The sequence below is a fragment of the Apodemus sylvaticus genome, chromosome X (assembly GCF_947179515.1).
Source record: "Apodemus sylvaticus chromosome X, mApoSyl1.1, whole genome shotgun sequence".
NCBI lineage: Eukaryota > Metazoa > Chordata > Mammalia > Rodentia > Muridae > Apodemus > Apodemus sylvaticus.
In genome coordinates, this window is record NC_067495.1 from 70,626,794 (window position 1) to 70,639,233 (window position 12,440).

Here is a 12,440-nt window from a genome sequence, read left to right on the forward strand (position 1 = left end):
CAAATGGTATCCCCTTTCCTCATTACTCCTCCAAAAATCCCCATTCCAAGGTTGACCTTGAACTCAGAGATCTGTTTGGCTTTATCTCTTGGGATTAAAGGTGTATACCACCATGCCTGGGTCTAAATTTAGCTAGGTAGGATCTTGCCCCCAAATCTTATTCCTAGAATATAGGATTCAGCTCCATTTCACTTACTAATTCCCCCTTAATACTGGAACCATATATTTTATATTTGTTCTTTCTCAGCTTGCTACACTTGTTTAACATTCTCTTTATGATACTTAACCAGAAAATAATGTCTATGATCGGTGTTTCTGAGATTTCCTTTGCCAGTACAATTAATCTGAGTCTGTTCACCTTAGCATCAGGTAGACTCTTCAGAAAAGGGCAAAAAGTAGCCACATTCTTCACCAAAATATCACAAAAACAGTCTCTAGGCCACATATTGAAATTCTTCTCTGTTGAAACCTCTTGGGCCAGGTGTGCACAGTTCAAATCATACTCAGCAATGAAACCTTCCTTATCCCTACTAGGATATCCCATCAAACCCAACTTAAAGCATTCCACTGCTTTCCAAACCCAAAATTCCAAAATCCACATTCTTCCAAACAAAAGCATGATCAGGCATTACAGCAGCTAGGGATGGCTTACAGGTTCAGAGAATCAATCCATTATCATCATGGCAGGAGCATGGAAGTATCCAGGCACAGTGAAGGACAAGCTGAGAGTTCTACATGTTCCTCTGAAGGCAGTTAGCAGAATACTGGCTTCCCAGAACCTAGGATGAGAGTCTTAAACCCCACACCCACAGTGACACACCTACTCCAATAAGGCCACATCTACTCTAACAGGGCCACATCTTTGAATAGCGCCACTCCCTGGGCCAAGTATATGCAAACCATGACATCGAAATTAGTGTATTGAAGTCTCCTACTCTCAAGGTGTGAGTGTTGATGTGTGTTTAAGCTTTGGTACTTTTTTCTTTAACAAATGTGGGTGCCTGTGTATTGGGGACATAAATGTTGAGAATTGAAACATTGTCTTGATGGCGTCTTCATTTAATGAGTATGAAGTTTCCTTCCCCATCCCTTTTGATTAATTTTGGTTTGAAGTGTATTTTGTTAGATATTAGAATAGCTGTACCAACTTGCTTCTTGCAACCATTTGCCACAGGGGGATGGGAGAAGGCTTATGGGACTTTTGGGGAGGGAGAGGAACCAGGAAAGAGGAAATCATTTGAAATGTAAATAAGTAATACATGTAATAAAGAAAAAATTTTTTTCACAGCCTTTTATTCTGAGGTAGTAGCTATCTTTGATGTTAAAATGTATTACCTTTACATGACAAAGGGGTGGATTCTGTTTTTGTATCTATTCTGTTAGGGTTGTTTGTTTGTTTGTTTGTTTGTTTGTTTTTTGGCTTTTTATTGGGAAATTGAGTCCACTGGTATTGAGAGATATCAATGACAAATGACTGTTAATTCTTATTGTTTTGTTGATGGTGGTGGTGGTGGTGATGTGTGTGTGTGTTTCACTTTTTTTTGCATTATGCTGGTATGAGATTATTTATTTTCTGTGTTTTCACGGATATAATTAACCTCCTTGGGTTGGAGTTTTAATTCTAGTAACCTGTAGAGGTGGATTTGTAGATAAAAGCTGATAACTATTCCTCCATATATGAAGATTTTGCTTGGTATGATAATCTGGACTGGTGTCTGTGGTTTCACAGAGTCTGCAAGATATCTGCCTAGGTCCTTCTGAATTTTAGGGTCTCTACTGAGAAGCTGTATACAATTCTAATAGATCTGACTTTATGTTATTCGGCTTGTTGCATTGCATCTTTTAATATTCTTTCTTTGTTTTGTGAGTTTAATGTTTTGATTATTATATTATGGCAAAGGGGCTTTCTTTTCTAGTCTAATCAATTTGGTGTTCAGCAAGGTTCTTTTTTTTCACTTACAAAAGATTTGCTTTTTAATTTTTTACTGAATATAATCTTCATTAACATTTCAAATGTTCAAACCTTTCCAGGTTTCCTCCCTCCCAGAAAAACTCTAACCCCTCCTCCCATCCCCTGCCTCCAAGTATATGCCCCTCCACCTAACCCACTCCTACCTCACCTCTCCTCAATTTCCCTTTGTTGGGGCATCTATTGAGCCTTCTCAGGACCAAGGACCACTCCTCCCACTGATGCCCAACAAGGCATTCCTCTGCCACACTTTTGGCTGGACCCTTGTGTACACCTTGATTGGTGGTTTAGTTCCTGGGAGTCCTGGGGCTTCTGGGTAGCCAACATCATTGTTTTGCCCATGGGTCTGTAAACCCCTTCAGCTCCTCCTGACCGCCCTCCAATTCCTCCATTGGGGACCCCACTCCCAGTCCAATGGTTGGCTGCTAGCATCTGCCTCTGTATGTGTAAGGCTCTGACAGGGCCCCTCCTGAGACAACCATGACATGCTCCTTTTGGTATACACTTATTGTCAACCATAATAGTGTCTGGGTTTGGTAACAGTTTTTAGGATTGATCCCCAGGTAGGCCAGTCTCTGTGTGGCCTTTCCTTCAGTCTCTGCTCTACACTTTGTCTCCTTTATCACTCCAGTGAGTATTTTGTTCCCTTTCTCAGAGGAACCAAAGTACCCCCATTTATGTCTTCCTTCTTCTTGAGCTTCCTGTGGTCTGTGAATTGTAAATTGTTTATTTTGACCTTCTGGGTTAATATTCACTTATTAGTGAGTGCATACTATGTGTGTTCTCTTGTGACTGGGTTACCTTGCTCAAGATGGCACTTTCTAGTCTATCAATTTGCCTAAGAATTTCATGAATTCATTGTTTTTAATAGCTGAATGGTGCTGGTTCAACTGGAGGTCAGCATGCAGAAAAACACAAATCTACTCATTCTTGTCTGCTTGTACAAAGCTCAAGTCCAAGTGGATCAAGGACCTACACATAAAACCAGATACACTGAAGCTTACGGTAAAGAACCTTGAACACATGGGCACAGGAAAAATTTTTCCTTAATAGTATACCAATGGCTTATTCTCTAAGAACAAGAATCAACAAATAAGACCTCATAAATTTACAAAGCTTCTGTAAGTCAAAGAACACTGTCAATAGGACAAAATGGCAACCAACAGATTTGGAGAAGATCTTTATCAATCCTACATCCAATATAGGGCTAATATTCAATGAATACAAAGAACTCTAGAAGTTAGACTACAGAGAACCAAATACCCCTGTTAAAAATGGGGTACAGAGCTAAACAGGGAATTTTCAACTGAGGAAACTTGAATGGCCCTGAAGCACCTAAAGAAATGTTCAGCATCCTTAGTTATCAGGGATATGCAAATCAAAAAAACACTGAGATTCCACCTCACATCATTCAGAATGGCTAAGATGAAAAACTCAGCAGACAGCAGATGCTGGAGAGGACGTGGGGAAAGAGGAACACTTCTCCATTGTTGGTGGGATTGCAATCTGGTAATCAGTTTGCATGATGGAAATAAGTTTGGCAGTTCCTCATTTGTTGATTGACTCTTGTTCTTAGAGAATAAGTCATTGGTGTTCTATTCAGGAAAATTTCTCGTGTACCCATTTGTTCAAGGTTCTTCACCACTTTCTCCTTGATAAGCTTCAGTGTATCTGGTTTTATGTGTAGGTCCTTGATCCACTTGGTCTTGAGCTTTGTACAAGGAGATAAGAATGTGTCAATCTGCATTTTTCTGCATGATGCCCTCCAGTTGATCCAGCACCATTTGTTAAAAATGCTGTCTGTTTTCCACTGTATGTTTTTAGCTCATTTGTCAAATATCAAGTGACCATAGGTGTGTGGGGTCATATCTGGGTCTTCAATTCTATTCCATTGATCTTCCTGCCTGTCTCCTTACTAATACTATACAGTTTTATCACTATTGCTCCGTAGTAGAGCTTGAGGTCAGGGATGGTGACTCCCCCAGGAGATATTTGTTTTGGAGAATAGTTTTAACTATTCTAGATTCTTGTTATTCTAAATGAATTTAGATTGCTCTTTCTAGCTCTCTGAAGAATTGATTTGGAATTTTGATGGGGATTGCATTGAATCTCTAGATTGCTTTAGGCAAGATGGACATTTTTACTCTATTAATTCAGCCAATCCATCAGCATGGAAGATTTTTCCATCTTCTGAGATCTTTTACAATTTCTTTCTTCAGAGGCTTGAAGTTCTGGTCATACAGATCTTTCACTTGCTTGGCTAGAGTCACATCAAGGTATTTTATATTATTTGTGACTATTGTGAAGGGTGTCATTTCCCTAATGTCTTTCTCATTTTGTTAATCCTTTTGAGTAGAGGTAGACTACTGATTTGTTTGAGTTAATGTTATATCCAGCCACTTTGTTGAAGTTGTTTATCAGTTTTAGGAGTTCGCTAGTGGAATTTTTGGGATCACTTAAGTATATGATTATATCATCTGTAAATAGTGATACTTTGATTTCTTCCTTTCACATTTATATACCTTTGACTTCCTTTTGTTGTCTAATTACTCTGGCTAGGACTTCCAGTACTATATTCTATAGATAGGAAGAGTGGGCAGTCTTGTCTGGTCCCCAATTTTGGTGGGATTGCTTCAAATTTCTCTCCATTTAATTTGATGTTGGCTACTGCTACCGGTTTACAGTATATTGCTTTCACTATGTTTAGGTATAGGCCTTGAATTTCTGACCTCTCCAAGACTTTTATCATGAAGGGATGCTGAATTTTTGTTAAAAGCTTTTTCAGGATCTAATAAAGTGATTATGTGGGGTTTTGTTTTTTTTTTTTTTTTTTCCGTTTTGAGTTTGTTTATGTACTGTATTACATTGATGTATTTCTATATCCCTGGGATGAAGCCCACTTGATTGTGGTGATATTGTTTTGAAGCATTATTGGATTCAGTTAGCCAATATTTTTGGTGAGTATATTTGCATCAATGGTCATAAGGGGAATTGGTCTGAAGTTCTCTTTCCTTCTTTGGTCTTTGTTTGGTTTAAGTATAAGTGCTATTGTGGCTTCATAGAATGAATTGGGTAGTGTTCCTTGAATTTCTATTTTGTGGAATAGTTTGGAGAGTATTGGTATTAGCTTTCTTTGAAGATAGGATAGAATTCCCCACGAAACCCATCTAGTTCTTGGCTTTTTTTTTTTTGTTGTTGTTGTTGTTGTTGTTGTTGGAAGAATATTAACAACTTCTTCTATTTCCTCAGGAGTTATGGGACTGTTTAGATAGCTTATCTGATCCTGTTTTAATGTTGGCACCTGGTATTTATCTAGAAAATTGTCTGTTTTGTCCAGATATTCCAAATTTTGTTTAGTACAGGCTCTTGTACTAGGATCTGATGATTTTTTGAATTTCCACAGTTTCTGTTATGTCTGCCTTTTCATTTCTAATTTTATTAATTTGGGCCTTCTGGTTAGTCTGGCTAAGGGTTTATCTATCTTGTTCATTTTCTCAAAGAAGCAGCTTCTGGTTTTGTTGATCCTTTGTATAGTTCTTTTTGTTTCTATTTGATTGATTTCAGCCCTGAGTTTGATTATTTCCTGCTGTCTACTCCTCTGGGTTGTATTTGCTTCTTTTTCTTCTGGAGGTGTCAGGTGTGTTGTTAAGCTGTTAGTGTAAGCTCTCTCCATTTTCTTTTTGGAGGCACTTAGAGCAATCAGTTTTTCTCTTAGTACTGCTTTCATTGAGTCCCGTAGGATTTTGTATGATGTGCCTTCATTTTCATTAAATCCTAAAAAGTTTTTAAATTCTTTCTTTATTTCTTCCTTGACAAAGCTATAGTTGAGTAGAACATTGTCCAATGTCCCTATGTGTGTGCTTTCTGTTGTTTTTGTTTGAACTTAAGACCAGCCTTTGACCATGGTGATCTGATAGGGTGCATGGGATTATTTCAATATTTCTGTATCTGTTGAGGCCTCTTTTATGACCAATTATATGGTCAGTTTTTGGAGAGGGTACCATGAGGTGCTGTGAAGAAGGCATATTCTTCTGTTTGAGGATGTAATGTTCTATAAATATCTGTTTGATCTATTTGGTTCATAACTTTACTTAGTTTCACTGTGTCTCTGTTTAGTTTCTGTTTCCATGATTTGTTCATTGTTGAAATTAGGGTGTTGAAGTCTCCCACTATAATTGTGTGGGATGCAATGTATGCTTTGAGCTTTTGTAAAGTTTCTATTATGAATGTGGGTGCCCTTAGATTTGGGGCATAGATGTTCAGAATTGAGAGTTAATATTGGTAGACTTTTACTTTGAAAAGTATGAAGTGTCCCTCCTTATCTTTTTTGACAACTGTTAGTTGAAAGTTGATTTTATCCAATATAAATATGGCCACTCCAGATTGGTTTTTGTGACCATTTGCTTAGAATTTTTTTCCAGCATTTGACTCTGAAGTAGTGTGTCTCTTACTCACTGAGGTGGGTTTCTTGTATACAGCAAAATGTTGGGTCCTATTTACGTATTTATTCTATTACTTTATGTCTTTTTATTGAGGAATTGAAACCATTGATGTTAGAGATAGTGAGGAAAAGTGATTATTGCTTCCTGTTATTTTCATTGTTAAAGGTGGAATTCTGTTTGTGTGGCTGTCTTCTTTTGGGTTTATTGAAAGATTACTTTATTGCTTTTTCTAGGGTGCTCTTTCCCACCTTCTGTTGGTATTTTCCACCCATTATCCTTTGTAGAGCTGAATTTGTAGAAAGATACTGTATAAATTTGCTTTTGTCATGAAATTTCTTGTTTTCACCATCTATAGTAATCGAGAGTTTTGCTAGCTATAGTAGCCTGGGATGACATTTATGTTCTCTTAGGGTCTATATGACATCTGCCCAGGACCTTCTAGCTTTCAAAGTCTCTGGTGAGAAGTCTGGTGTAATTCTGATAGGTCTGCCTTTATATGTTACTTGACCTTTTCCCCTTACTGCTTTTAATATTCTTTTTTTTTTTTTTTAGTGCATTCAGTGTTTTGATTATTATGTGTTGGTAGGAGTTTCTGCTCTTACCAAGTCTGTTTGGAGTTCTGTAGGCTTCTTGTATGTTCATGGGCATCTCTTCCTTTAGGTTCGGGAAGTTTTCATCTATAATTTTGTTGAAGATATTTACTAGGCCTTTAAGATGTAAATCTTTGCTCTCTTCTATACCTATAATCCGTAGGTTTGGTTTTCTCATTGTGTCCTTGGTTTCCTGGATTTTATAAGCTTTTTGCATTTTGCATTTTCTTTGACTGCTGAGTCAATGTTTTCTATAGTATCTTCAGCTCCTGATATTCTTTCTTCTATTGCTTGTGTTCTGTGATTGATGCTTGTATCTATGACTCCTGAAATCTTTCCAAGGTTTTCTATTTCCAGAGATGCCTCCCTTTGTGATTTCTTTATTGTTTTTACTTCCATTTTTAGATCCTGGGTAGATTTGTTCAGCTCCTTCAATTCTTTGTTTGTGTTTTCCTGAAATTCTTTAAGGGATTTTTTTTGGTTCCTCTTTAAGGGCTTCTACATGTTGACCCATGTTCTCTTGTATTTCTTTAAGGGAGTTTGTATCCTTCTTTGTTGTTGTTGTTGTTGTGGTGATACTTTTTTTGTTATTCGATATATTTTTTTATTCGATATAATTTATTTACATTTCAAATGATTTCCCTTTTCTAGCCCCCCCACTCCCCGAAAGTCCCGTAAGCCCCCTTCTCTTCCCCTGTCCTCCCACCCACCCCTTCCCACTTCCCTGTTCTGGTTTTGCCGAATACTGTTTCACTGAGTCTTTCCAGAACCAGGGGCCACTCCTCCTTTCTTCTTGTACCTCATTTGATGTGTGGATTATGTTTTGGGTATTCGAGTTTTCTAGGTTAATATCCACTTATTAGTGAGTGCATATTTTTATTTACATTTCAAATGATTTCCCCTTTTCTAGACCCCCATTCCCCGAAAGTCCCATCAGCCCCCTTCCATTCCCCTGTTTTCCCACCCAACCCTTCACAATTCCCTATTCTGGTATTGCCCTATACTGCTTCACTGAGACTTTCCAGAACAAGGGGCCACTCCTCCTTTCTTCTTGTACCTCATTTGATGTGTGGATTATGTTTTTGGTACTCCAGCTTTCTAGGTTAATATCTACTTATTAGCGAGTGCATACCATGACTCACCTTTTGAGTCTGAGTTACCTCACTTAGTATGATGTTCTCCAGCCCCATCCATTTGCCTAAGAATTTCATAAATTCATTGTTTCCAATGGCTGAATAGTACTCCATTGTGTAGATATACCACATTTTTTTGCATCCATTCTTCTGTTGAGGGATACCTGGGATCTTTACAGGTTCTGGCAATTATAAATAGGGCTGCTATGAACATAGTGGAACATGTATCCTTATTACATGCTGGGGAATCTTCTGGGTATATGCCCAGGAGTGGTATGGCAGGATCTTCTGGAAGTGAGGTGCCCAGTTTTTGGAGGAACCGCCAGACTGATTTCCAGAGTGGTTGTACCAATTTGCAACCCCACCAGCAGTGGAGGAGTGTTCCTCTTTCTCCACATCCTCACCAACATCTGCTGTCTCCAGAATTTTTAATCTTAGCCATTCTTACTGGTGTAAGGTGAAATCTCAGGGTTGTTTTGATTTGCATTTCCCTAATGACTAATGAAGTTGAGCATTTTTTAAGATGCTTCTCCTCCATCCGAAGTTCCTTAGGTGAAAATTCTTTGTTTAACTCTGTACTCCATTTTTTAATAGGGTTATTTGGTTTTAAGGAGTCTAACTTCTTGAGTTCTTTATATATATTGGAAATTAGCCCTCTATCTGATGTAGGGTTGGTGAAGATCTTTTCCCAATTTGTTGGCTGCCGATTTGCCCTTTTGATGGTGTCCTTTGCCTTACAGAAACTGTGTAATTTTCTGAGGTCCCATTTGTCAATTCTTGATCTTAGAGCATAAGCTATTGGTCTTCTGTTCAGGAACTTTCCCCCTGTACCAATGTCCTCAAGGATCTTCCCCAGTTTCTTTTCTATTAGCTTCAGAATGTCTGGCTTTATGTGGAGGTCCTTGATCCATTTGGAGTTGAGCTTAGTACAAGGAGACAAGGATGGATCAATTCGCAATCTTCTGCATGCTGACCTCCAGTTGAACCAGCACCATATGTTGAAAAGGCTATCTTTTTTTTCCATTGGAAGTTTTCTGCCCCTTTGTCGAGGATCAAGTGGCCATAGGTGTGTGGGTTCATTTCTGAATCTTAAATCCTGTTCCATTGATCCACCTGCCTGTCACTGTACCAATACCATGCAGTTTTTAACACTATTGCTCTGTAGTATTGCTTGAGGTCAGGGATATGATAGCCCCAGAATTTCTTTTCTTGTTGAGAATAGTTTAGCTATCCTGGTTTTTTGTTGTTCCAGATGAATTTGAGGATTGCTCTTTCTAACTCTGTGAAGGATTGAGTTGGGATTTTGATGGGTATTGCATTGAATCTGTATATTGCTTTGGCAAAATGGCCATTTTAACTATATTAATCCTGCCGATCCATGAGCATAGGAGGTTTTTCCCTTTTTTTGGTCTTCTTCCATTTCCTTCTTCATACTCTTGAAGTTCTTGTCATATAGATCATTCACATGTTTGGTAAGAGTCAACCCAAGGTACTTTATACTGTTTGTGGCTATTGTGAAGGGGGTCATTTCCCTAATTTCTTTCTCAGCCTGCTTATCCTTTGAGTATAGGAAGGCTACTGATTTGCTTGAGTTGATTTTATAACTTGTCACTTTGCTGAAGTTGTTTATCAGCTGTAGGAGTTCTCTAGTGGAGTTTTTTGGGTCACTTAGGTAGACTATCATATCATCTGCAAATAGTGATAATTTGACTTCTTCCTTTCCAATTTGTATCCCCTTGACCTCCTTATGTTGTCTAATTGCCTGAGCTAGTACCTCAAGTACAATATTGAAAAGATAAGAAGAAAGGGGGCAGCCCTGTCTAGTCCCTGATTTTAGTGGGATTGCTTCAGGTTTCTCTCCATTTAGTTTGATGCTGGCTACCAGTTTGTTGTATATTGCTTTTACTATGTTTAGGTATGGGCCTTGAATTCCTGTTCTTTCCAAGACTTTTAGCATGAAAGGATGGTGAGGGGACCCAGAAAAGGGGAAATCATTTGCAATGTAATTAAAAAAATAAAAAATAAAAAAATAAATTAAATAAATTAAAAAAATCCCGGGGACTCACTCACATGGTTGAAAGAACTGTCTCCCATAAGTTGTCCTCTTACATCCACATGTAAGCCATGGTGTATATACATACAATAAACAAGCAAACAAATGAATCAGTGAAATATTAAAAAGAAAAAAAAAGGATGCTGAATTTTGTCAAATGCTTTTTCAGCATCCAATGAAATGACCATGTGGTTTTTTCTTTGAGTTTGTTGATGTAGAGGATTGCATTGATGGATTTCCGTATATTAAACCAACCCTGTATCCCTGGGATAAAGCCTACTTGTTCATGGTGGATGATCGTTTGATGTGTTCTTGGATTCGGTTGGCAAGAATTTTATTGAGTATTTTTGCATCGATTTTCATAAGGGAAATTGTCCTGAAGTTCTCTTTCTTTTTTGGATCTTTTTGTGGTTTTGGTATCAGCGTAATTGTGGCTTCGTAGGAGGAATTGGGTAGTGTTCCTTCTGTTTCTATTTTGTGGAATAGTTTAAAGAGTATTGGTGTTAGGTCTTCTTTGAAGGTCTGATAGAATTCTGCACTGAAACCATCTGGTCCTGTGCTTTTTTTGGTTGGAAGACTTTCTATGACCCCTTCTATATCTTTAGGGGTTATGGGACTGTTCAGATGATCTATTTGGTCCTGATTTAATTTTGGTATTTGGTATCTGTCAAGGAAATTGTCCATTTCTTCCAGATTCTCCAGTTGTGTTGAGTATAGACTTTTTTAGTAGGATCTGATGATTTTTTGATTTCCTCAGTTTCTGTTGTTATATCCCCCTTTTCATTTCTAATTTTGTTAATTTGGATACTTTCTCTGTGCCCTTTGGTCAGTCTGGCTAAAGGTTTATCTATCTTGTTGATTTTCCCAAAGAGCCAGCTCCTGGATTCGTTGATTCTTTGTATGGTTCTCATTGTTTCCACTTGATTGATTTCAGCACTGAGTTTCATGATTTTCTGACTTCTATGCCTCTTGGGGGAATTGGCTTCTTTTTGTTCCAGGGCTTTCAGGTGTGTCGTTATTCTGCTAGTGTATGCTCTCTCCATTTTCTTTTTGGAGGCACTCAGGGCTATGAATTTTCCTCTTAGCACTGCCTTCATTGTGTCCCAAAGATATGGATATGTTGTGCCTTCATTTTCATTAAATTCTAAAATGTCTCTGATTTCTTTCTTTATTTCTTCTTTGGCCAAGGTGTCATTGAGGAGAGTATTGTTCAGCCTTCATGTGTATGTGGGATTTCTGTTGTTTTTGTTGCTATTGAAAACCACTCTTTTTTTGCACAGATTTTTTTTTAATATTTTTATTTTCTATATTTTTGTTTACATTCCAAATGATTTCCCCTTTCTCGGATCCTCCCTCCACATGTGTCCCATAAACCTTCTCTCCATCTCTTCTCTAATCACATCCCTCCTTTTTCTCTGTCCTTATATTCCCTTCCCATGCTAGATAAATCCTTTCCAGGATCAGGACCCTCTCCATACTTCTTCATGGGAGTCATTTGTTATGCAATTTGTGCCTTGGGTATTCAGAGCTTCTGGGCTAATTAATATCCACTTATCAGAGATTGCATTCCATGTGTATTCTTTTGTGATTGGGTTACCTCACTTAGGATGATATTTTCCAGATCAAACCATTTGCCTAAAAATTTTGTGAATTCATTGTTTCTAATTGCTGGGTAGTATTCCATTGTGTAAATATACCACATGTTCTGTATCCATTCCTCCTTTGAGGGGCATCTGGGTTCTTTCCAGCTTCTGGCTATTATAAATAAGGCTGCTATGAACATAATGGAGCATGTGTCTTTATTACATGCTGGGGAATCCTTTGGGTACATGCCCAGGAGAGGTATAACAGGGTCCTCAGGAAGTGTCATGTCCAGTTTTCTGAGGAACCTCCAGATTGATTTCCATAGTGGTTGTACTATCTTACAGCTCCACCAGCAGTGGAGGGGTGTTCATCTTTCTCCACATCCTCGCCAACACCTGCTGTCTCCTGAGTTTTTGACCTTAGCCATTCTGACTGGTGTAAGGTGAAATCTCAGGGTTGTTTGATCTGCATTTCCCTAATGACTAATGATGTTGAGCATTTCTTCAGGTGAAAATTCTTTGTTAAGATCTGTATCCCATCCTTTAATAGGGTTATTTGGTTCCCTGGGGTCTAACTTCTTGAGTTCTTTGTATATATTGGGTATTAGCCCTCTATCAGATGTGGGGTTGGTGAATAACCTTTCCCAATTTGATGGTTGCCGTTTTGTCC